General features: G+C 47.7%; 1 protein-coding gene across 5 annotated transcripts in view; it reads left to right on the forward strand.

The window, feature by feature from the left end:
• Nucleotides 1-26199, forward strand: part of NFIC (nuclear factor I C) — a 322708-nt gene that overhangs the window by 44780 nt on the left and 251729 nt on the right. The gene's annotated exons all lie outside the window — the stretch shown is intronic.

Here is a 26199-nt window from a genome sequence, read left to right on the forward strand (position 1 = left end):
CTGAGTGGCGGGATATGGTACAAATCCCAAGGCTCATCTTCACTTCTCCATGACTCCTGAGTAGCGGGATATGATACATTTCTTAGACTCAGGTTCACTTTTCATGAGTCCTGAGTAGCGGGATATAGTACATAATCTTAGACTCGTCTTCACTTCTCATGACTCCCGAGTAGCGGGATATGGTACATATTGCAAGGCTCGGCTGCACTTCGCCAAGACTCCTAAGTAGTGAAATATCGTACATATTCCAAGACTCTATTTCACCTCTCAATTACACCTGAGTAGAGGGATATGGTACATATTCCTAGGCTCGTCTTCGGTTCTCAATGAAACCTGAGTAGTGAGATATGTATGGTTCATATTCCGAGGCTTGACTTCACTTCTCCATGACTCTGAAGTAGTTGGATATGGTACATATTCCAAGACTCTATTTCACCTCTCAATGACTCCTGAGTAGCGGGATAGGATACATTTCTTAGACTCGTCTTCGGTTCTCAATGACTCCTGAGTAGCGGGATATGGTACCTATTCCAAGACTCAGCTTCACTTCTCATGACTCCTGAGTAGCGGGATATGATACATTTCTTAGACTCAGGTTTACTTCTCATGATTCCTAAGTTGCGGGATATAGTACATATTCTTAGACTCGTCTTCACTTCTCATGACTCCTGAGTAGCGGGATATGTTACATATTCCAAGGCTTGGCTGCACTTCACCAGGACCCCTAAGTAGTGGAATGTCGTACATATTGCAAGACTCTATTTCACCTCTCAATGACACCTGAGTAGCGGGATAGGATACATTTCTTAGACTCGTCTTCGGTTCTCAATGACTCCCGAGTAGAGGGATATGGTACATATTCCAAGCCTCTGCTTCCCTTCTCCGTGACTCCTGAGTAGCGGGATATCATGCTTATACCAAGGCTCGGCTTCACTCCTCACGACTCTTAGGCAGGTGGATATGGTAAATATTCCAAGGCTCTTCACAGCCATGTTCTTTGACCCACGTGATCCGTGTGCATTGGGCTGGCAGTGAGTACCGCCGACTTCCCTTCCCTCCCCCTCCCATACATAGTTTGGTCCTTTATGCACATTTGCAGATTTCTAGCCTTCCTACCTCCTGCCCAGTTTTGGCAAAAGTATAACTGCCCCTCGTCTCGCTGCCACTTTCTGTGTCACGGGGTCCTGGAGCAGTGGGCTAGTTGTGACCACCGCCCACTTCGATCTCTCTGATGCCCACTTGTGTCCTTTCTGCCCATTTTCAGTTTTCTGGCCTTCATGCCTCCTGCCCAGTTTTATCTGCCCGCGGTGTCTCTGCCAGTCTCTGTACCTCACAGGATCCTGGGGCAGTGGGCTGGCTGTGAGCACCCTTCTTCTTCCTTGCCTCCCTCTGATGCCCACCTGCCCCCTTTCTGCAGATTTGCAGTTTTCTACTCTTCCTGTGTCCTGCCCATTTTTATCTGCCCATTGCCTTTGCCAGTCTCTCTGCCTCACGGGATCCTGGTGCATTGAGCTGGCTGTGAGCACCCTTCCCCTTCCTTGCCTCCCTCGCATGCCCACATGCCCCCTTTCTGCAGATGTGCAGTTTTCTACGCTTCCTGTGTCCTGCCCAGTTTTATCTGTCCGCGGTGTCTCTGCCAGTCTCTGTACCTCACGGGATCCCGGGGCAGTGGGCTGGCTGTGAGCCCCCTTACTCTTCCCTGCCTCCCTCTGATGCCCACCTGCCCCCTTTCTGCAGATTTACAGTTTTCTACTCTTCATGTGTCCTGCCCAGTTTTATCTGCCCCTTGCATCTGCCAGCCTCTCTACCTCACGGGACCCTGGTGCATTGGGCTGGCAGCGAGCACCCTCCCCCTTCCCTGCCTCCCTCTGATGCCCAGGGCTCACCCTCTGCCCTCTTGATGCCTTCCTTCCTCCTGCCCCTGCTGCAGTCGGGAGATGTGAACTTTTCACCCCCTGCTCCAGTGACAGGAAGGCAGAGGCGGGGGTGCCATCCCCTCTGAATTGTTCCCAGACTGCCCTGGCTTCCCTTGAAAGGCCCTCGGTTATTTTTATCAAAAAACTGATAGGCCATGGCTGGGACAGTCAGGGACATAAACACATGGTGGGGGTGGGGGCACTGGAGGGCATGGAGCCGGGTGTCTGACTGGGCGCCTGCAGGGCTCGCGCTTCCATGTGTCACGGGGCATTTTATAACCTACCGTGCGCGTGCCCCCTTGACAGGGGGGGTGGGGTGAAAGGGGAATGTGCAAGAAGAGGGCGGGCGAGTTTGTTGCACGCCTAACTACTGGTTTGCAGTATTTCTGCATGTGTACTACACAGTGTCCTCGGTGCCGCATCAGAATCAAACATGCGTGTGCGCATGCGTAAGGCAGCACAAACCACACCTCTCGCCTGCTGTTTTATCTTCTACCTGATCATCATTCACCTGCTGCTGCTGCTCATAGCCCGCCAGTCACCTGTTGTGGCTTCTCCTAGCCCACTAATCACCTGCTGCTGCTGCTCCTAACCCACCATTCACCTGTTGTTCCTTCTCCCAGCCCACCATTCACATGTTGTGGCTTCTCCTAGCCCACTAATCACCTGCTGCTGCTTCTACTAGCCCACCATTCACCTGTTATGGCTTCTCCTAGCCCACCAATCACCTGCTGCTGCTTCTCCTAGCCCACCAATCACCTGCTGCTGCTTCCCCTAGCCCACCATTAACCCGTTGTTCCTTCTCCCAGCCCACCATTCAAATGTTGTGGCTTCTCCAAGCACACCATTAACCTGCTGCTGCTGCTCCTAACCCACCATCCACCTGTTATGGCTTCTCCTAGCCGACCAATCACCTGCTGCTGCTTCCCCTAGCCCATCGTTAACCTGCTGCTCCTAACCCCCCATTCACCCGTTGTTCCTTCTCCCAGCCCACCATTCACATGTTGTGGCTTCTCCTAGCCCACCAATCACTTGTTGTTCCTTCTCCTAGCCCACCAATCACCTGCTGCTTCTCATAGCTCACCATTCACCTGTTGTTCCTTCTCCTAGTCCACCATTCACCTGCTGCTGCTGCATCTACTAGCCCACCAATCACCTGCTGCTTCTCATAGCCCACCATTCACCTGTTGTGGCTTCTCCTAGCCTACCATTCACCTGTTGTTCTTTCTCCTAGTCCACCATTCACCTGCTGCTGCTGCATCTACTAGCCCACCAATAACCTGCTGCTTCTCATAGCCCACCATTCACCTGTTGTTCCTTCTCCTAGTCCACCATTCACCTGCTGCTGCTGCATCTACTAGCCCACCAATCACCTGCTGCTTCTCATAGCCCAACATTAACCTGTTGTGGCTTCTCCTGGCCCACCATTCACCTGTTGTTCCTTCTCCTAGTCCACCATTCACCTGCTGCTTCTGCTGCATCTACTAGCCCACCAATCACCTGCTGCTTCTCATAGCCCAACATTCACCTGTTGTGGCTTCTCCTGGCTCACCATTCACCTGTTGTTCCTTCTCCTAGTCCACCATTCACCTGCTGCTGCTGCTGCATCTACTAGCCCACCAATCACCTGCTGCTTCTCATAGCCCACCATTCACCTGTTGAGGCTTCTCCTAGCCTATCATTCACCTGCTGTTCCTTCTCCTAGCCCACCACACACCTGCTGCTGCTGCATCTACTAGCCCACCAATCACCTGCTGCTTCTCATAGGCCACCATTCACCTGCTGCTGCTGCATCTACTAGCCCACCAATCACCTGCTGCTTCTCATAGCCCAACATTCACCTGTTGTGGCTTCTCCTGGCCCACCATTCACCTGTTGTTCCTTCTCCTAGTCCACCATTCACCTGCTGCTGCTGCATCTACTAGCCCACCAATAACCTGCTGCTTCTCATAGCCCACCATTCACCTGTTGTGGCTTCTCCTAGCCTATCATTCACCTGCTGTTCCTTCTCCTAGCCCACCACCCACCTGCTGCTGCTGCATCTACTAGCCCACCAATCACCTGCTGCTTCTCATAGCCCACCATTCACCTGTTGTGGCTTCTCCTGGCCCACCATTCACCTGTTGTTCCTTCTCCTAGTCCACCATTCACCTGCTGCTGCTGCATATACTAGCCCACCAATCACCTGCTGCTTCTCATAGCCCACCATTCACCTGCTGCTGCTTCTACTAGCCCACCATTCACCTGCTGCTGCGTCTCCTGGCCCACCATTCACACGTTGTTCCTTCTCCTAGCCCACCATTCACCTGCTGCTGCTTCTACTAGTCCACCATTCACCTGCTGCTGTTTCTACTAGCCACCATTCACCTGCTGCTGAGTCTCCTAGCCCACCAATCATCTGCTGCTGCATCTCCTGGCCCACCAACCACCTGTTGTTGCTTCTCTTAGCCCACTATTCACCTGCTGCTGCTGCTTCTACTAGCTCACCACTGACCTGCAGCTGTGTCTCCTAGCCCACATAACCACCTGCTGCTGTGTCTCCTAGCCCACCATTCACCTGTTGTTGCTTCTCCTAGCCCACCAATCACCTGCTGCTTCTCCTTGCCCACCAATCCCCTGCCTTCTTCTATGAGTGCATCTACGATGCTGCTTCTTTTCTCAGCCAATAGCTGTGGCTCCTTTTACTTCTCAGTTTGAGAATCTTCTCCGGGAGATTGAACACAGCATCGCCACTCTCTTGTGAGGCTTGATTTTCAGTATGTTGCGTTGAATCATGAGGCACCATTTTCAGTATGTGCCCCTGTCATGTGGTTTGATTTTCAACATATGTAATTCTTTCTTGTAGATTTATTTTCAGTATGTGTGATTTAGCCATGAGGATTGATTTTCAGTATATGCCATTCTGCTGCATTGTTTGATTTTAAGTACATGAGGTTCTTTCTTGAAGTTTGATTTTCAGTATATTCCATTCTGCCATGACTTTTGATTTTAAGTATGTGCAGCTCTGTAGTGAGGTTTGATTTTCAGTGTATATCCTTCTGTCGTGAGATTTGATTTTCAGTATGTATGTGTCTGTCCTGATTTTTGATTTTCAGTATGTGTGATTTGACCATGAGGTTTGATTTTCAGTACATGCCATTCTGCTAAGAGGTTTGAATTTCAGTACATGTGTCTTTGTCTTGAGGTTTGATTTTCAGTATCTGTTCTTCTGTAGTGTGGTTTGATTTTCAGTAGGTGTGTCTCTGTCCTGAGATTGGATTTTCACAATGTGACTCTGTCTTGATGTTTCATGTTCATTGTATATCTCATTCTGTCCTAAGGTTTGATTTGATGTCTGTACGGCTCTGTTGTGAGGTTTGATTTTTAGTGTCCGTCACTTTTTTGCAAGGTTTGATTTGATGGATTTGAGACTTTGCTGTGAAGTTTGATTTTCAGTGTGTGTCTTTTGCGAGGTTTAATTTTCACTATGTGCTGCTCTGCTGTGAGGTTTGATTTCCACAATAGGCCATTCTGTTGCAAAGTTTGATTTTCCTTGCATGTGTGGCATGGTCATAAGGTTTAATTTCTAGTATGTCACTCTTTTGTGAGGTTTGATATTCAGGATATCGCGTTCTGTCATGAGATTTGATTTTCATTATGTGTGGCAACTGCAGCCAACGTGCAAGTTCCCAAGGAAGGGCTGAGCCGAAAGCCTGAAATTTGACCTCTGTGACATCACCAGAAGTGACATCATGGGATGTGGCACCACCAGAAGTGATATTGCTGATTGTTGATGGTGGAAGTTATATTCGTGGCATTCAGGAATGTACTTGAGCTTTAGAAAAGCTGTTAGTATAAATTTACGGCAATATCGTAAAGTTCCTATATCCCCATTTAGACGCAGCTATTCACAGTCAAAAGTGACGCCATCAGCCTGTCACTCTCTCTTTCACTCTCAGCAGCATGTGCAACAAGCAGCAAAAAGTGTCTTACTAGCTCTAGAAGGAACCTGTGATCTGCAGCCTACATGGATTGCTACAGCAAGCACTTGGCCAACCCATATTTCTCCTTGGATTTGGAGCCTGTAACCATGCAGATGTCTGAGTTAGTGGCCTGTACTTAACTCACTACTATTTACTGCCAGTGTTTACACATTCTGTCTGATATGACAGGCAGAGACCTCAAGGAGTGGGTACACTGAAAGAGCAAACACGTAGGCATTGTTCTGAGAGCTGTGCTCCTTCAGAGTTGTGATATCTCAGACCCAACCACATCCTACACCATCCTCCTTGCAAGATTAATTTGTGTTAGACAACAGTCTACTTTCGAGGGGCCCATGCAGTTTAACGACCAATAGTAAATTAAAAACGCTTCACTGCTAGGATTACTATGTGCGTACATGCCATGACGTCAGACAGGGTGTCCAGCCATGGGCTTACATTGTAAAGATACTTATTTTCATGTGGGACAGTCCAATGGGTTTGACTGAATTGGACAAAAGCCACAAGTTGTGGTAAAGGAAAGGCCGGGACTGAGAGAAGCAGCAACAAAATATATATATATATATATTACCTACTGGCGGTCGCCAGTAGGTATATATAGTTAGGATTTTTTCTCTATGGGATTTTTGAAAATTCTATGTCTAATAACTTTGGCGTTTGTGGACGGAATTGGCTGAAATTTTCAGGAAAATGGCACATTTTGTTTCTGAGCAGCCCCTGAAAATTTTGGGGGGGTTCGTCAAGGGGGGGCCGAGAAAAAAGGGGGGTCCCAAAACGCGTTTTTCCCATGTTAATTTCCATAGGGCGGTTGGCCTCACTTTTAGCCCGAACGGCTGAATGGATTTGCACGAAACTTGGCAAAATTGTAGGGACTGGTAGCCCGATGTGCCTTTTGTAGGTCTCAATATATGTGCTCCAGTGGATTTTGAGAAATTAACGTTTAAAAAAAGATATATATCTGTAAGCGCGCTCTGGGCAGCGCTCCAGGACGCGTACTTTTCGCGCAACGGAGCTTTGTGAAGCGAAGCTGATTGGTTCTCTGGCGTCTGTCAACATTCCAAAAAGTCCGTAGCGGCCGCCATCTTGTCTCTCGGTAGGATCGAGAGACAAGAGGAGGCCAAAACAAAGGGGCAAATAACCATAAGGGGGCATAGTAGATCCTCCCTGACCCCCTAGGTTTAATGTGGAGGCTTTAAAACGGCCCCGCGGGGCAAAAAAAAAAAAAAATTTTTTTTTGTTTTTTTGCGTGGGTAGCGCCCGGTCCGGGAACCGGGAAGCTTTCTGGGCAGCGTACTGCAATGAAAAATGAATGATAGACTTTTCAAATACTGTTGTTAATTGATTGTTGGTTTTGTTGATTATTTTTTATTTTTTTTTATTTTTTAAGGATTGTTTATTGTGTTTAATAATTTATTAAACTTTCTAACGCGGCACGTCATATGACGCATTACGCGACAACGCAGGTCCAGAATATAGTCAAAATGTCTCCACCAACCAGCGGACGGCACACAACCCCTTTCAGCAGGCTAAATAGTTCTGTTAAATGACAACAGAAGGGACAGGCAACAAGAACCATCAGTCAAAGAGGGGAGGGCAAGTTCTTCTCTACCGGGTCACGTTGGAGCGCTACCGGAACTGATCGAATTGGTAGTCTACAGTGTTTCTGGATGTTTCAGACTGAAGCTGGCGTTAGCATGAGAGCACCACCATTTCGTAGCTCCGTCGTGGCCATTCCACGAGCAATCATGCTAGGCGCTCCCCACCAGAAGCCTGCGGGAGTCGGGGGCCCCCAAGACTTTTGTAGAATCTTCAAGGATGAGGGGACGCTTTCGAGAATGGAGCCCAAGCTCTAGCAGACAAGCGTCCGAGTTCCAAGGTGTCGCAGGCCCATTTTAGTGGACCACGCCCAAATCTGAAGAGATGGCCGCCATTTTGAGAGTCCTGTGGCAGCCGCCTATCGCTGCACCGCAAGAGCGGGAGCAACTCAAGTACATGGTGAGCGAGACGCTGTAGTCGAAAGAGCGGGCGGTAAACAGCTGAATAGCGGAAGAGGCACAGTGTAGCAAAAGCGGGCTGAATGGCAAATGAAACGGAAAAGGGGTGCCCCACTACAGCGTGTCTTTAGGTGAAACGGATTGTGGGACAAGGTGAAGAATGGAAGAGTCACCAAAAGGAAAAAAGTTCCGCTTGACCCCGGGAGCCGGCCACCTATGTCGGGGGCGATCTCAGGCCACACCAGGGCAACACGACTTGGGGAGGGGGCCGGAGCCAAGCGCCCCCTCCGAGTCCGCGACATGACACCGTCCCTCGGGGGCCTCCGTCAAGCGGTTCAGGGTGGCACCGCATCACAACAGCCCCCACTTACTTTAAGAATAGTGAAGATGAAGCAATTGCAAATAGGCTTCAGACAATGTTACAAGCACTCCTCAAAACTTTGAACTTTCAGAGTGCATGAGTTGGGACAGCGAGGGGTGATTTGGTTTCTCGGACTGTTTTTCTGGTCTCTCACCACTGGCATACTTTAACGTTTTCTTGTTTCTAGGACATTAATAGGTTTTATCATTACGTTATGTTATCGTTTCTTTGTTTGTTGTTTAATAAAAGTTCATGTTCATCAGTGGCCTACTGATTTTCGTTTTCCTATTTTTTTCTTTCCAGGTTGTTTCATGGTAAAGTTTCTGTTAACAGGATACAGTGATCACTTCGTTATTATTGCATATGTCCTTTTCACTAGGGGTGCTCTCTGGTCGGGCCAGATGACGTATCTCTAGTAAATGGTCCGGGTGAAAAAGGTGCATCAATCAGTGGGGAGTAGATAGGCATGACAGATTACAACGGGGGAGAAAGGTCCGCATTACGTACCCTTTCACTACTTGCAAAGATTTTCCTACGTTTATTTGCAAACAGGGAATACCTCCAAAAAGAACTAATTCCCAAACAGTCAATGTTCGGACAATCAATCAATCAATGAGGAATGAAATAGGTACGACGTGTTAAAGGCTTGCGTTACCTACCCTTCACTATCTGCAAAGGGAGAGAGAATATTCCTATTCTTCCTCGTTTGCAGGTAGAGAAGATCCTTAAGAGAATTAACTTCGAACAATTCAATGCTCGATTGAAACAATCAACAAGGGGTACTGTGAACACAAATGAACGCCGCTTATGTACATACGCATTGCTATTTTCAACAGGTTGTTCCTAATGTTTCTATTTTAGCGAGGTCAAAAAGAGATCCCATTAGTGGCCTACTGATTTTGCTCGATTCCTTTTGTTTTTTTACACGATTTTTCGCTATCTGCAAAGACTAAACAGAGTATTGCGACTCTGTGCTTGTTTGTAAATAGAGAATGAACCAAAGAGAACAATCAATCAAATGGAGAGAGAAGCAGGCACGACGTATTACAAAGGGGGCAAAGGGCTGCGTTAACTACCCTTCACTATCTGCAAAGAGAGAGTACTCCTAATAGAAATGAGGGGTGGGGGGCAGTATTCAAAGCAGATCAGTGTGCATAAACACGAAAATGTTTTTACTTACCACGTACTTGACATTCGACAGCTTATGATATTTGCTATTAAAAAACCATTGAAATTCACTGAAAAAACCATAGGTTATAGACCATATATAGTTAGGAATTAGCATTTACAAAACCTTGAAAATTCACTGAAAAAACCATAGGTTATAGACCATATATAGTTAGGAATTAGCATTTAAAAAACCTTATTTTACTCACACAAAACCATTGAAATTCCATATATAGTTAGTTGCACTAACTATATATCGCGCACCCGCAATCCACTGCTGATCATGTCACATATTACATCATTCATGACATGGTCAGTGACATCACTGATGACATCACTGATGACATCTCAAATGACATCAATGACCACATCACTGATGATATCATTCATGTGACAATACAATGCATCTCCTCACGTTTTAATATAACCTCTGTTTCACCCAGTGTTAAATACAGAGTATAATTTTTGAAACCATTGACACACCAATACTAGTTACTACATACGTACTCACTGATTCCTACGTCTACACACACATTCACTCATTCACCCATACAATCATTCATACATACAATCACTCATCTTTACAACACTATCATATGCACTCATACACCTATACAGACACTTACACTCTGCCACTCATCCATGGAGTTACTCACACACCTAGTCAGTCCTGTAAAGAATCAATCACACTTCCATTTTCTTGTCTATACAGTTAAACATAGAGCACCTTACATTTTCAAACATACACTAACACATACTTACTTTCTTATACAATCATTGATACAAGTACACATTGATCGGCACAGAGTCACACACCTCCCAGCCAGCCACACACACACTCAGTCTCCTATACAAATACTTGGACAATCAATCAATAACCCATATAGTTAATCATATAGCTACTGATCAACACATGCAGCAGTTTACAGAACAACAGACATAATGATGCACAAATTAAGACAGTTTAGTCACTAACCCATGCACTCAGTGAGACACATTTAATCACTCACTCATACATTCAGTCATGCACCTACTAAATCCTTCGTCCAGACACTTATACATCTACTCATTCTTCAATATGTAAAACATATTTAAACTTTACAGAAACACACAGTCACTGGATGATGTCATCAGTGATCTCATCAGTGATGTCATTTGAGATGTCATCAGTGATGTCATCAGTGATGTCATTTGAGATGTCATCAGTGATGTCATCAGTGATGTCACTGACCATGTCATGAATGATGTAATATGTGACATGATCAGCAGTGGATTGCGGGTGCGCGATATATAGTTAGTGCAACTAACTATATATGGAATTTCAATGGTTTTGTGTGAGTAAAATAAGGTTTTTTAAATGCTAATTCCTAACTATATATGGTCTATAACCTATGGTTTTTTCAGTGAATTTTCAAGGTTTTGTAAATGCTAATTCCTAACTATATATGGTCTATAACCTATGGTTTTTTCAGTGAATATATATATATATATCGACCGAAACGCATTAACTTTTAAGCTTAACTTTGCTCCAAACAGTGTATCATGAACCAGAGTGTGTTCGAACCTGTTTCAGATACATGGGACGGGCATTTGGAGAAAATATATGTATGTATGTGTGTGTGTATATATATATATATATATATATATATATATATATTCACTGAAAAAACAGGTTAAAGGAACTTTATAGTTAGGTGAAAATGGAAGTCAAGACATACTGTTTTAAACTAACAAAACCACAGAAATTCACCAGTTATTGTTATCTCAAGTAACTATAACGTGTGCTCTAAAGCAACTACAACTCACGGCTTCGCCATGCACAGTGTTGTCATCCATGATGTAATTTCAGGTGTCTTTAGCGATGTTCTATGACAACATTGATAACATGTCATGAGTGATGTAATATGCGTGGTTAGAAGCAGTCCATGGGGGGTGTGAGTTAGCGTTACTTCAAATATCAGTCAAACAATTGACTTTCTCACGTTTTTAGAGAAATGGGCTGTATTAGTCCATTCATGCAATTGAAGTACGGCATTTGATTGTGGTTTGTTCTGTGTGCAGTGGAAAACACTTTGCTTTTAAGTGACTGTGGAAACGATGATTCTGCCTCCCTTTGCTTTGATGCCATTTAACCCCTTCGCCGCGGGGGTAATTCCCCCGCGGTGCGGGGGGAGGGGCCACGCGCAGCGCTGCGGTGCTCATGACGAGTCAAGCTCATCATGCTGCACAGTGGAGCTGTGCTCATGACGAGCTGGACTCGTCATGACTCCGCCCACTCGAATAGAACGCAGAAATTCGCTGCGCGTGGTGGTGCCGCAGCCGTTATGACGAGCCCAGCTCGTCATGAGCACAGCTCCACTTTGCCTCATGACGAGCTGGGCTCGTCATAAGCATGCAAGGGGTTAATTAAGCAAAGTCTAATCGAAAGGAAACTGAATCTGGTCTTGTTTACCCGATAGTTTTTTCCCCCGAACTATTGCAAATGTAGATGGTGTCGAATTTTTCTGATTATATAATAATGCACCATATTTCACACAGTGCTTGGCGCTTTCGTTTTTAGCCTTTTAATAAGTGAGATAAGCTGCTTAGGATAGAAATAATATTACTATTGTTACTAATATTGTGTGCTTCTGTGTATTGCTTGCTATGCAGATTTTGCTTTGTGCTTCATGAAATCTTGTTGTTGTCCTTTTTGGTCTGGGCAAGGTCAAGTTTTAGTTTTTTAAAAACTTTTTTCAGGAGACAAGAGACCTTTTGTTCCGCCAAAGTGGCGTGTCTGTGTTTGGCTTTTGTCCCCACCTTGGTTTGTACGTATGTGGCTTTTCTATAGCATGAATCTAACCTAAAGGCAGTGGTGCGCTGTACATGGTCAAAGGCAAACTTAAAGTCAGTGAGTAATAGGAGAGGGCATTGAGCTGTGGACGCTTAATGCCTCAAACGGTGGTGTCCTTTCAAGAGGGAGTCTTTGACTCTTATAAATTGAAGCAGGGTTGGGGCAGATCGGAAGGATACAGGGATGCTGTCCCAGATCCCCGATGTGGTGATGGAAAAGTCGTAATTATTTATTTTGAAAGTTTTATAGAGCGCGAACAAGATCCTGACGGATATCAGAGCGCTATACAACCATTTTCCTCTTTTTTACACTTTTAAAACTTCAGTCTGATGGTGCCCTGGGTGCAGGTGTGCCAAAAACTGCCAGAGAGGGTGAGCTTGTCTGTAAGAATGCAGGGAGTGCTGGTCGCGCGCTGTTGTAAGTGATGCGGCTGGTTGTGAAGACGGGGCGGCCGGCAGGGGCAGCCAGTGGCCTTCATCAGGAAGGGGGTGATGGGATCATAGTTATGAGTGAGTGTTGAGTGCTCCCTGATCCCATTGCAATCAATGCTGCTGGGGGTAGTAACACTCCCAGTAAGTTTCAAGAGTGCTTTTGTGCATGCAAAGAGTCTCTCGAGTGTAATAATGCCCGCGCACACCTCTGCGTCACTTCTGACCAGGCTGCTCTCTGGCACTGCCCCTGTGTGACCTTTTAGGTGGCAGAGACGTATTAAACTTACGACACTCCAGCATCAGGGTATGTGCACCTGTGTGGTCTGTGAGTGACAGAGTGTGTAACCAGCAGAGACAGGGAGGTGTGGTGCACTTCACTGACTTTTCCCGGCCTGGAGTATCCGGCCGAAGGCAGGAGGCTACATCTCCAGGAGGAGTAAAGACATTGTAGAGCGCTGCAAACCACCTGTGAGGGTCTCCAGGCGCTTGAGTTGCTACCTGCTTCGTGGTGATCTGTTTATTCGAACAGCCAGGTCTTGAGTCCTTTCCTAAATTGCTGGAGCAGTTTTCTAAATTCCTCAATTTAGGCTGCGCTTTGAGGTACACAGGTTGTGAGTTCCAAATTTTGCAAGTGGAAGAGATGACGTTTCTGCCCCCAGGATGCATTGATGGTTTTATGTGCGTGGGTTTGCACGAGGGTGTTTGTGTGAGTAGAGTATCCCCCTTATTCATGTAGGAGTGCAATCTGGATGTGGCATTACGGCCAGAGCTGTGGACCTTGGATCTGGGGAACCAGGTGTGAGTCCTGGCGTTGGCTCGACATCCTGTGATTGGGCAGATCACTTAATCTCCCCATGTCTTCAAAATGAACCGAACTTGTGTAAAGTAACTGACTGGTACTCCTAAAAAGCGCTCCGAAGCCCTAGGGTCGCATTCGCTATATAAAACTGCAAGATAAAAAAATAAATACATAAAAAGCTTGCGATGGGTTGGTCTGTCGGCCTTGGACAGGCTGTGGTTGCTGTGTGTAAACATCTCACTGTGCCTTTTTAAGTTCTGGGCGAGTGCCACTCTGCACGTGTTTGTTGGTGTCCGTCTGTCTGTCAGTGCCGCTCTTGCTCCTTTCCCTGTGAGGGTGGGGTCCCACACGCAGCCCCCAGGCCTGGATGTTGAAATGACGGATCTTTAAGGGCTCCGGCCTTTCAGCAGCCACTCTGCCCGCGGCGTGGAGGGCCAGCTGGCCCCCGGCAGCTGTCTCCGGTGCGAGAGGACATGTCGGCCGTGTTGATGGCAGGGGTGTCGGGCCCCGGAGGCCGGGCCCGGTGCGAACTTGCCGCCATTTCTCAAAGGGCCCCCATAGGATTCTGTTTCAGCCCGGGGGCCCTCTCCGCGGATGAGCAGGCATTCCTCCGCCGCGTGCCCTTTCCAGCAGCGTCAGCGTGTTTGTTCTCCAAGCCCTGAGCGAAGATGCCACTTAGGTGCCAAAATGCCTGGCATTGCTCTGATGGCAACACTGTTGTCTCCACGGGCCAGGCCCTGATAGGAGAGATTGCACAGGGCACCCGCTGGCCATTTCCAACCGGGCGCTTATTACTGAAATATTGTTTTTCTGAAATGAGGTGGTCAAATCCGACAGCTGATTGGACGGGAAAGTTCCTTGTTGCGTGGGACCACCCCTCTTGCGATTGACATGTGTTTGCACCAGTAATCTGCTGGCCAAAACTCGACCTAACTTGGTCCTTGCTACTGCAGTCTTGGCCTTCTTGAATGGTGCTGGGTAATCCGAGAACCTGATTGGATGGGAGAGTTCTTTATTGCAAAGGACCACCCCCTCTTACGATTGGCCCGGATAGACATGTGGTTGCACCAGGGACCAGCAGTATTGGTCTTCTGGAATGGAGCGGTACAACCCAAGGCTGTCATTGGATGGGAGATTCCGGTGTTGTAAAGGACCCCCCTTTTGGGCTTGACCCCCAAATAAGCATGTGATTGCACTAAGCACCAAGTGAGACCCGAGATCTCGATGGGGTGGGAGTGTGCCGTGCTGCAAAGAGCCCTCTTGACACTGACCATGAAATACTTGTGATTCAATGAGGCCCCCCCCTTGAATGAATGAATTAATGAAAGTGAATTTATAACAGCGCGATTGCTGCCCTGAGGCGTCCAAACGCTAAAAAAGGAACCAGTGAAGGATAAAGAGGTTGAGAACCAGAAAAGGAGGGAAAACTGAGTTAATTAAACGGAATTGAATAGGTGTGTTTTTAATTGTTTACGGAAGGAAACGAGATCAGGATTGGATCTCAAGTGAGACGGGAGGGAGTTCCAGATCTTGGCGGCGTTGAAGGCAAACGTCCTTCCGCCAGATCTAGACCTTTTAACTCTGGGGACTACTGCCATAAAGGCCTGACTAGAGCGTAGATTTCTACCTGGGTGATACTGGCTTACTAGATCACGGGTGATTAGGGGCCCCGAATCCCAGAAAGCCTGGCGAGCAATACACATTGCTTTGAAAGTGACTCTCTTACGCACTGGGAGCCAGTGCAGATTGGTCAGAGCCGCCTTTACTGACAATCTACGAGGAATCTGCAGCAGAGTACGCGCGGCACAGTTTTGTACCAGCTGTAATCTCTTTAAGGTGTACTCTGGTGCACCCAGATATAGGACGTTGTTGGAGTCCAGCCGTGATTGTATCAGGCCCTGTATGGCTATCTGCTTTGCCTCCATAGGGAGCAAAGGAAGGACTTTCTTCGGTGTCCTGAGTATTCCAAAGCAGGTGGCTGAAAGCATTGTGGCCTGGGTGTTGAGTGAGAGGCTCCTGTCCAGCCATACCCCTAGGCTTTTGATGTTATCCTTCGGGGCCGGAGGGGGACCTAGACAGGGGGGCCACAGTGAGTTGAAGAATGTGGGGTCGGCAGGGCCCAGGAGCATGAGCTCCGTTTTGTCGCCATTAAGTTTTAATGATGACCGAGTCATCCAGGTCTTCACCTCCTCCAGACATTCTGTAAGTCCCCCTGATCATGGTTGGAGAGCCTCCTGTGCTAATGAGACCACCAGCTGGGTATCGTCCGCATAGGATATGATCTTGACTCCATACGGACGGACTACCTCAGCCAGTGGCCTCATATAGACGTTGAAAAGCGCGGGGCTTAATGAGGAGCCCTGCGGGACTCCGCACTTCAGGGGAATGCTAGAGGACACTGTCTGTCCATCAAACACTTGGAATGACCTGTTGCTCAAAAAGGATTTTAACCAGAGCCACGCCTTGTCCACAATGCCGACATTCGAAAGACGGTTCAGTAGGGTGGCATGACTGACCGTGTCGAACGCCGCACTGAGATCAAGGAGGATCACTGCCACTGATCCTCCCTGATCAAGGATTTTCCTGGACTCCTCGATGACCATTAGGAGGGCGGATTCTGTTCCATGCTTAGGCCTGAACCCTGTCTGGGTGGTGTCTAGCAGCTGGTTATCTTCAAGGAAGCTGACCAGCTGGAGATTGACATACCTCTCCACGATCTTACTCACCCAGGGAAGCAGGGAAATCGGACGATAGTTCCCAAAGTCCGATGGTTCAAGATTGGGCTTCTTTATCAGTGCTCGGACCATCGCCCGTTTCCAAGCAGAAGGGACAATGCCCGAGGCAATGGAGGAGTTTAGCAGGTTCCTAATGATCGGTAGGACAGTCTGAGAGACCAGCATCATGGCTTCCGGAGGTGCCGGGTCAGATGGAGATCCGGATTTTACTTTCCGAGCCATGGACTCCAATACTTCGAGATCCATGCAAGGAAAGTGGCTGAGCAGAGGTGGAGGGGCTGGAGCGGAGTCTAAGGTCTTGATTTTATCCTGAATTAGCGGAGGGGTGGGAGTGAGAGTGCAGGGGAAAGAGGCATATATTTTATTTACTTTAGCTGAAAAAAATTCAGCCAAGTCATTGCACTGGGAAACAGACTTTTCCTTCAAAACAATTGGAGACAGGAGTTTTGTGAGTTTTTGCAGAGTTTGAAAAATTTCTCTAGGTTTGGATTTTGCAGCTACAATCTTGACCTAGCTGGGTTCTTAATACTGGCTCATTGGTCTTCGGAAACAGTGCGGGGAAACCCCAAAACTTTATTTGAATGGAACAGTACCATAGTGCAAAGGACGCCCCCTTGGGATTGACCTGGATGGGCTTCTGATTGCATCAGGCCCCCGTTGACTATAACCAACCAGGTTCTATACCGGTCTTGTGTAACGGCGCTGTGAAACGCAAGAGCTGATTGGACTGGAGACCTGTGTGCTGCAAAGGACCTGCCTCAGCAGTGTTTAACCTGTTTCGTGCTCCCGTCGGCCAACGGCCGATGGGAGCACTACCTGCCCGGTGCTGCGAACGACCATTGGCTGTTGCAGCCCCACCCGTTTCTTCGAACGTTCCGCACTGGCGCGGAACATTCGAAGCAGTTAATGCGTTAAAGTTAAGAGGCTCTACAGTCATGTCTGCATCTCCATCCTTCCCGGCACTGGGTCATAAGGTCGGTAGGCACTGGAAGCATCCTGCCTTCACGGATTCGGCCGAGCCCGGCAGCACGAAGCGCCTGCAGCATGGTCTGCATCAGATACATAACAGTACATACGGAGACCCCAAAATATCTGGTAAACGAGCAGACTGTATGTGAAGGAAGTCAAGATCTAACATGGAAGGCCTTCCTGCACAGCCATCACATGTAGAACAGTTCCACTCTGACATCTGCCTTTACGGGCAATGCCCCAAACATTTTGAATGGTCTCTCAACAACATATGCATGTCAGGCTTGTTTATATTTTTCAATATTGCGAAAACAATCACAAACTGACTACATATGTAACAAATACGTTAGCAAGGTACATTGATGTATCCATGCAAGCGTTCTCATTATCTGTTTTGTGTCGGTATAGCTCTCGACTAGTTTCCTGGGTGCTTTGGCCACAAATGTTTCAAAGTTTCGCATGGATCAGCAGTCTCGATGCCTCTAAAATGGACCATACACATCTATGCTGCTAATCGACATGTGGCCTCAACACTTACAGTCAATCATGGCCGCAAAACATCTTAAATACCAGGGCAGCCTCAACCCTTATAATGAACCAGTCGCACCATGCTGCTAATCAGCCATCAGCCTCCACATTTATAATCGACCAGCGCATTCATTGCTTCTCATAGACCACTATCTTCAACACGTTCAATCGACTTGCAGCTACAATACTTCTTCTTAACTAGCAGCCTCAATGCTTCCAATTGACCAGCGGCTTTAATGCTTCTATTGGAGCAGCAGCCCTAACGCTTATAATTGTCCGGCGCCGTCAACTCTGATCATTGCCTATGTTATCCACCATTTGTAGCGCGCACGGATACTCGGAAGTGTCCCGGCGCGAAAGCTAATTCGGAGGAGAAGGATGGCGTGTGCCATGGCTGGATGATTAATTAAAAAGCAAAGTTTGTAACTGCTTTATAAACAGCCTAAGGTCATGGTTGTTCCTGAGCTCAAAGGGCAGACTGTTCCAGGCCTTCACCGCCCTGACAGAGAGGGAGCTACCTCCCATTCTAACGAGGCAGTGACGAGGAATAACAGCAAGGCATTGTCCCATGGAGCGAAGGTGTCTGGGTGGTACATAGAAGTCAAAGCGTCTCCTGAGATACAGGGGCCATGATTTGTAAAGGGCACCGTGAGCAATGGTAAGGGCCTTAAACAGAACACGCTGGTCAACCAGAAGCCAGTGCAAATCTCGCAGAAGTTCCTTAGAACTGGACCTACGCGGAATACCCAGTAGCGTTCTGGCGGCCGCATTGTGGAAGGTCTGTAGCTTTTTTAGCTGGTAGCCTAGCAACCTCAACATATATATAATTGATAAGTGAATTCAATACTGCTCATCAATTGACAGCCTCAATACCTATAACCCACTGGTGACCTCAACACTTATCGACTGGCAGCCCCAATGCTTTTAATCAATAAACTGCGTCAAACCTTATCACCGGCTATCAGCCTTAATGCTTCTCATAAACCAGCAACCTCAACACTTCCAACCACTTGGCAGCCTAAAGGCTTCTCGTTGACCGGCGGCCTCATTGCTTCTCATTATCCGGCAGCCTTAAAGCTTCCAGTCAACCAGTGGCATCAACGCTTCTCATTAGCAGCCTCAATACTGTTAATCGACTGTTGGCATTAGTGCTTCTCATTATTTAGTTTTAGCGCCACAAAGCACCACAGGTGTTATGGTACCTAAGAAACGTCTGATAACATGGCACAGCGGGTGCCTGAAGACTCCTTGGCCAACAGTGGTCTCTGCCCCTCTCAGAGGCAAGCGGCCACAACATTTGACAGTCCAGAGCGGGATGGGGGCTAAAGTCCCTCAAGGGTACCCAGTTGACGCATGTGCATCTCAGCGAAGATGGTTCCAACGTAGGAGGGTGTTTGTGGGGCAATTCATGACTGAAGAGATTTTTGGGGAGGTTTCTGGGTGATTCAAGCCCTCTTCTATGGACACACACAGTTTTATTCGTCCTTCAATGCAGGCATTCTCCGGCTGCGTTGTTAAGTATATTTCGTCCTTTAAACCTCAGCTAGTTGAGTGTTGCAGAGCTACATCTTGTGCTTTTGGGTGTTCTTGTTGGTCGGTCTCGAAGAGCGATGCCTTTGTGTGTTTGATTACTTCTCTAAATCCAGCATCCATCTTGGCGAGATTTCTTTGAAGACAACATATAATGTATTGTAAAATTGTGGTGCCCATCCTGAAAAAGGTCCTGTGGGAATTGGATCTGCATTAATATTTTCCTTACAAATGACTGGTGGAATGCTTGAATGAATCTCAGCTACCCTCAATTTACCCATGGCTGCATTCCAGTCCATAGTTATTTTGCCCATTGTGGCAATCCAGACAGGGAGCAGCGATATGCGCATCAGCCACGGTCCCGCTCCAGTCGGAAGAGAGCAACCCCAACTGCCTGTCCACAGCATCGCTGAAAAAACGATGGATTGGAATGTGACCTGTGCAATTACCAGTGCTGAGACTAAATCAATCATTCCAATGATCACGTTTTTTTATATTACTCTTAAGTGCACATCTTTTACAGCGTCATCGCAGATAATCTTTCCTCTCCACAACAGTCTCATTCTCATATTCCAATGGGGGTCCTTCATGTTACATCACTTCCTCAGGCACCTGATATTACATCACTTCCTCAGGCACCTCATTTTACATCACTTCCTCCGACACCTCATTTTACATCACTTCCTCAGGCATCTCATTTTACATCACTTCCTCAGGCACCTCATTTTACATCACTTCCTCAGGCACCTCATTTTATATCACTTCCTCAGGCACCTCATTTTACATCACTTCCTCCGACACCTCATTTTACATCACTTCCTCAGGCACCTCATTTTACATCACTTCCTCAGGCACCTCATTTTACATCACTTCCTCAGGCACCTCATTTTACATCACTTCCTCTGGCACCTCATTTTACATCACTTCCTCAGGCACCTCATTTTACATCACTTCCTCAGGCACCTTATTTTACATCACTTCCTCCGACACCTCATTTTACATCACTTCCTCGGGCATCTCATTTTACATCACTTCCTCCGGCACCTCATTTTACATCACTTCCTCAGGCACCTCATTTTACATCACTTCCTCAGGCACCTCATTTTACATCACTTCCTCCGACACCTCATTTTACATCACTTCCTCAGGCACCTCATTTTCCGACACCTCATTTTACATCACTTCCTCGGGCATCTCATTTTACATCACTTCCTCTGGCACCTCATTTTACATCACTTCCTCAGGCACCTCATTTTACATCACTTCCTCAGGCACCTCATTTTACATCACTTCCTCAGGCACCTCATTTTACATCACTTCCTCAGGCACCTCATTTTACATCACTTCCTCTGGCACCTCATTTTACATCACTTCCTCTGGCACCTCATTTTACATCACTTCCTCAGGCACCTCATTTTACATCACTTCCTCAGGCACCTCATTTTACATCACTTCCTCAGGCACCTCATTTTACATCACTTCCTCAGGCACCTCATTTTACATCACTTCCTCAGGCACCATAATCCAGGAGCTCTGGCTAGCTCTATAGACAAGGAGGGAGACCATTGCAGGCCAGTTGTGCTAGGGGTATCCATGGAGACGGATGGAGACAATGGCAGCCAGGGATGGGGGAGACCAGGGAAGGTCAGCCCTGCTAGGAGTGTCTAGCACTTTTGATGAGGGACACCATGGCATGTCATTTTTGCATGGAAAATCTGTGGACATAGAGACAACAGCGGCTGAGGAGGGGAAGCAGGGCAGTTCGGCTCTCATGTAAGTGTGTTCATGGCCAGTGACAGCGAGAAGCATCAAGGGCAAGCTTGGCTGAAGGGGACAAACATCTACACCGGTTCATTGCATTCGTACTCTATAAGCGACAAATAGCCATGACTTGGAAGTCGGCTTCTGTACCGGACACACGGAAATGGCTATGTACACTTGTGCACTGGGCGCGGGCAGAGGCCAGCACACTGCGTGTTACACTTCAAGGGGGTGGGTACAGTTGGTGGGGGCAACTGGGCCACCTATATCCTCAATATAGAGGCCAAAAACAATGCCCGTCCGCCATGAACATACTATCCTAAAGGCCCCACAAACGCTCAGTTTTATGTACTTGGACCCATGTATACTGTTTGTCCTCAATACCATATGTTTTCGGCCGGTGGCCAGACCAAAAGATGTACAGGCCGGGGAGGCGGACCGATCATGGGGATGTTTTATTATTCAATGTTTCCTCCTTTCTCTCCCTCCCCTGACACATATGTATTTACTGTTTCATCAGCAGACTGTATGCTATTTGGGAACTACCTGTGATGCGCCCTTTGTTGCCTTGTTAAACACGCGCTCACCATTTGCACCTCACAGGTCTTGCTCGAGTACCAAAACGAGTGGTTTTCATGTCCGCCCACGAAGTCATAGCAATATGTTTCATTTATCATGTCAATGATGCTCCTTGTATTATGTATGCCTTAATGAGGGTCCTCCGGTTGGCACTTTAACCCCATCGCTGCTGCCGACATTCAGCGGACGTCGCGTGCACTACCTCGGTAGTGCTGTGCACGTCCGTTGAATGTCGCGACCCCGCCCGCGCAATAGAACGTTCCGCACTAGCGTGGAACGTTCAGCGCAGGCAAGGGGTTAATAACTAAATAAATAAATAAATAAACAAACAAACAAACAAATACATAAATATTTTTTTTTTAAGTGCAAGCTTGGCTCTCAGAACGGAATCTCTGCTGATGCACTCTACCACTCTCCACCCATGCTAACGCCAAGGGTTTACACGCAGACACCAACCTTAGGACATTTACAGCACACCAGATGAAAACTGCCAGGTGTTGACTGTCTCTGCTCTGCCAGGCACCTGTACCTCCACCCTCTCTTGTCACGCTCACGCAGCAGCGGCCGGTGCAGGTAAGCACGGTGGGGCAGGGCGGGATGGGGTGGGAGGGAGGATGTCGACAGAATATGAATTATTTATTTATTTAATTTTCCATATTCCGTCGACTGTCGGCATCCCCCACACCCCGCCTCACTGCGCTTACCCACACCGTCCACTGCTGCACTCACGACCTGCTGCGTTATCTACAAGGCTGTCCTAATATCACAAATGCAAAAACAACAGTTGATGGACAGAATGCAGAACAATGTCATACATTCCCCCCAGTACAGAGATCTGGGCCTAAATCCATACTTTTTTTGCTCATCATGGCATTCCAGTTTGAACCTAGCCATATGCAAATCAGTCTTGACCCTGTGCCTCATCGGAACAGTCCTGCCCGAACTGCCAAGCCAGGTCCTCCCTGGAATGGAAACAAGCATCCTAGGACCGGTTTCTGGCTTTCAGCCCTCATCAGCCAGGATAGCTTGAATCCAATGGCATGGAGAGCACGGGACTCACGTCTGAGCATACCCGTCCCACTCAGGGTGACAAATGCAAAAACAACAGGTGATGGACAGAATGCAGAACATTGTCATACATTCACCCCAGTACAGAGATCTGGGCCTAAATCCATCGTTTTTTTGCTCACCATGGCATTCCAGTTTGAACCTAGTCATATGCAAATCAGTCTTGACCCTGTGCCTCATCGGAACAGTCCTGCCCAAACTGCCAAGCCAGGTCCTCCCTGGACTGGAAACAAGCATCCAAGGACCGGTTTCTGGCTTTCAGCCCTCATCAGCCAGGATAGCTTGAATCCAGTGGCATGGAGAGCACGGGACTCAAGTCTGAGCATACCCGTCCCATTCAGGGTGACAAATGCAAAAACAACAGTTGATGGACAGAATGCAGAACAATGTCCTAATATCACCCCATCGTACCTGGAAACCGCGCTGTGGGTTCTTGCAACATTTGCAGCAGCAGCAACACTAGACTTGCGACCACAGAGTGCAGGAAGGAAAAGACCAAAGTCGGGCACTTCCATGATGCAGCGTGGGCTGGGACACAGAATTGTGTAGCAGAAGGGAACCAAATTATACCACAGGGTTGACTACATTATGCTGCAAGAAAAGGTTAATTATGTGGCTTAACGTGGCACATTTTGTGATAGTATTACCTAGTTATTTTGACTCCGTTTACAATGTTAACATTGTATGGGCAAAGGTTTCACCTCATTAGTAGCAGCTGAACATCAGAATACAGCAATAAGTACTTGAAAGGTGGCCATTAAACCTTTTCAAAGAGCCATCCACTGTGCAGCAACCTGCATTGCCGAGCTTTAATAACTTTTGATCTGTTGGAGGTAAAAGTTGTTTGGTTTAAATCTGCAAATTATGCAGCTGATGATGGATTATGTGGCAAAGGTGCCAAATCCATAATTATGTGGGAAATTCCCCTGCCTAAGAATTGCATTCAAGCGGCCATGACTAAGGGTCTTGAACTCTATCTGGAAGGCTCTGACCTTTTCCCACTTCCAAAAAGAGCTGAAAAACAATCTCTTGTACAGGTCATCGCCTTGTGACCTCTCGGATGAGAATTAGCTCCCCATCCTCTACCATCTCTGGGTTTTTATCCACCCACTTAGCCCCTTCCAGGTCCTCCAAATACCTCCCTGTATACCTTACTGCCCCTTCCTCTGCCACCAACTCTCATTTTAATTATGCGACCTTTTGTGCTCAATTCTCTGTGGTGAACCGCTCTTCTGCAGTGCTCCATGGCTGTGTAGCTAAGGCAGACCTGCAAAATGATGGTAAGGGAGGGAGACCAAGAGATATTAGCTATAGGCCGGGTCTGGTGGCTTAGTGGACTAACACGTCCACTATAGGGGCCTGTATTGGACCTCGTGGTCACAGGTTCAAATCCTGGCAGGTCCAATCAGCCTTTCATCCTTGTGAGGACAATAAAACGAGTAGCATTGATTTGGATAACAATAGACATCTGTTATTCAGCACCAAGATATCATTCTGGGTGAACGTGCGATTTACAAATATACGTTATGTTATGTTGTACTTGAAAAACGTATGGTGAAGGAGTGGTTGGGACTGGTGAGATCTGCCATGGATGTCATGGACTGGGGGGAGGACCTGGGGGCACAGACGCGTGGCGACCAAGGCTGGTCTGTTTTAAGCAAATCTTGAGAGTGGGCCACCTCTGTGAGGAAGCCCTATGCAAAAAGTGTGAGATTGTGGGAACCCGGATGTAGAGAGACCAGGGGAGGACAGCTCTGCCAAGAAAAACTCTGGAGAAGGGGGAGCCAAGGTCATACCCCCCAGGAAGAAACCTGGAGGAGGTAGGACCTCAGGGGGTGACCCGGGCAAGCTAGATCCTCAGGGAAATCTATGACGATGGAGGGAGCCATGGTTGCACCCCTTCGGAAGAAACCCGGAGGAGGAAGGACCTCAGGGGGTGACCGGACCCGGGCAAGCAAGAACCTCAGGGAAATCTATGGCGACGGAGGGAGCCACAGTCGTAACCTCTGGAGGAAGAATGACCTCAGGTAAATCTATGGTGAAGAAGAAGATGGGGAGAGGAGTTGGTCTAATGGCTAGGGCGGGCGACCTCGAAGCTGGGGAACCATGTTCGAGTCTCGGCAATGACGCTGAACATCCTGTGATGCTGGTCAAATCACTTAATCTCCCCGGGCCTAACAAAAATGAATGTGTCCTCATGTAACGCAACTGGTGCTATGTAAAGTGCTTGGATACTCAATACCGGGTCAAGTTTGCGCTATATAAAACTCAGTGAAATAAAGAACAGAAAGAAAGAAGGGCACTGAGCATCTCAGGAGGAGGGGGAGAAGGTTTAAAGCTAAGGGTGGAGAGGGGGAGATCCCTGCCACGGAGATGGAGGGTGAAGAGGACCCAGAGGAAGAGAAGGTGAGCCGGAGAAAGGCCATGTCAAGGCAGCTCGACTTGCAAACCCAATGGAGGAGAGGGGAGAGCAGGGCGAGTCAGGTGGAGGGAGGCCAGAGGAGACCAGGAGGAGGGGGGAGAGGCCAGAGCAGGAGGAGGGGGCCTGAGGAGGGAGAGACGAGGTTCACATCAGGACAGCGAGAACCAAGAGCGGAGACTGCAAAAACATATTTTGTGAAAACACAGATTTCAAAATTCAGACCACCAACATGTTAGCATACACAAACATCTCCAAACCCACAGGCCCTTGCCCCAAACACGGCAGGACTGGACATAGAAATGTAAATGAACCGAGATGAAAGATATGTGTGGGGTGAGCTCAACAGGAGTTTGAAATGAAGCCAAGGCTGCCCCGTGCAGGAAAGGATGTATAAAATCTCGAGATATTTGCAGTGTGTATTTGGGAATTTATGTTTTTGCAATTGGGGCCTGGAAAAAACTGATTTGCCAAGGACACCTGTAAAGGGGGGCGGCAGGGCACCTCGTGGTAAAACGGAAGATGTTCAGACACAGCCAGATCCCAGGCCCAGGCAGATCTCACACCCCACAAGGCCAGGGTGACCCTGAGAAGGCCCGCTTGCTTCTCACTCCTTCAAAATTCTGTGGTGATGAAAGGGCAATGCTTTTTTTTCCCCCGATCTGATCCCGTTGTACTAAACCAGGGAAGCAACCCAGCACGTGGGCTCCTCAAAGACAAATATCATACAAGAACGCTCATTGGCTGCAGTGTAAATCAGCCAATCAGGGACAGGCTGGGCACTGCTAGCGACACATTCTCAACCTCTGCCCATCACCTCTGACGAAGTGTCACAGATCAATAGGAAAACAAAACGGCAGCTTAAAAATTCAAAATAATTATGGTATCCAACACACACACTGTCGGAAGGTATAGCACAGCCAGAGAAGACGAACAGACTTTTGCTTCAGTCGCCGGGGTTCAAAGTTGTTCCAGCTGCGCCGTGATTGGCTACCGTCGTACAACGCATGGAGTGAGCTTCTATAGGCCCAGTCACGCGCACCCCTAGCTCTGTACACCGCGATGAGTCGCTCTGTAGTGCAACTGCCCCTCAGAGGCAATAGTGTTTGACTCTTTTTTTACGATGATG

This window comes from Lissotriton helveticus, chromosome 12 (assembly GCF_964261635.1).
Source record: "Lissotriton helveticus chromosome 12, aLisHel1.1, whole genome shotgun sequence".
Taxonomy (NCBI): domain Eukaryota; kingdom Metazoa; phylum Chordata; class Amphibia; order Caudata; family Salamandridae; genus Lissotriton; species Lissotriton helveticus.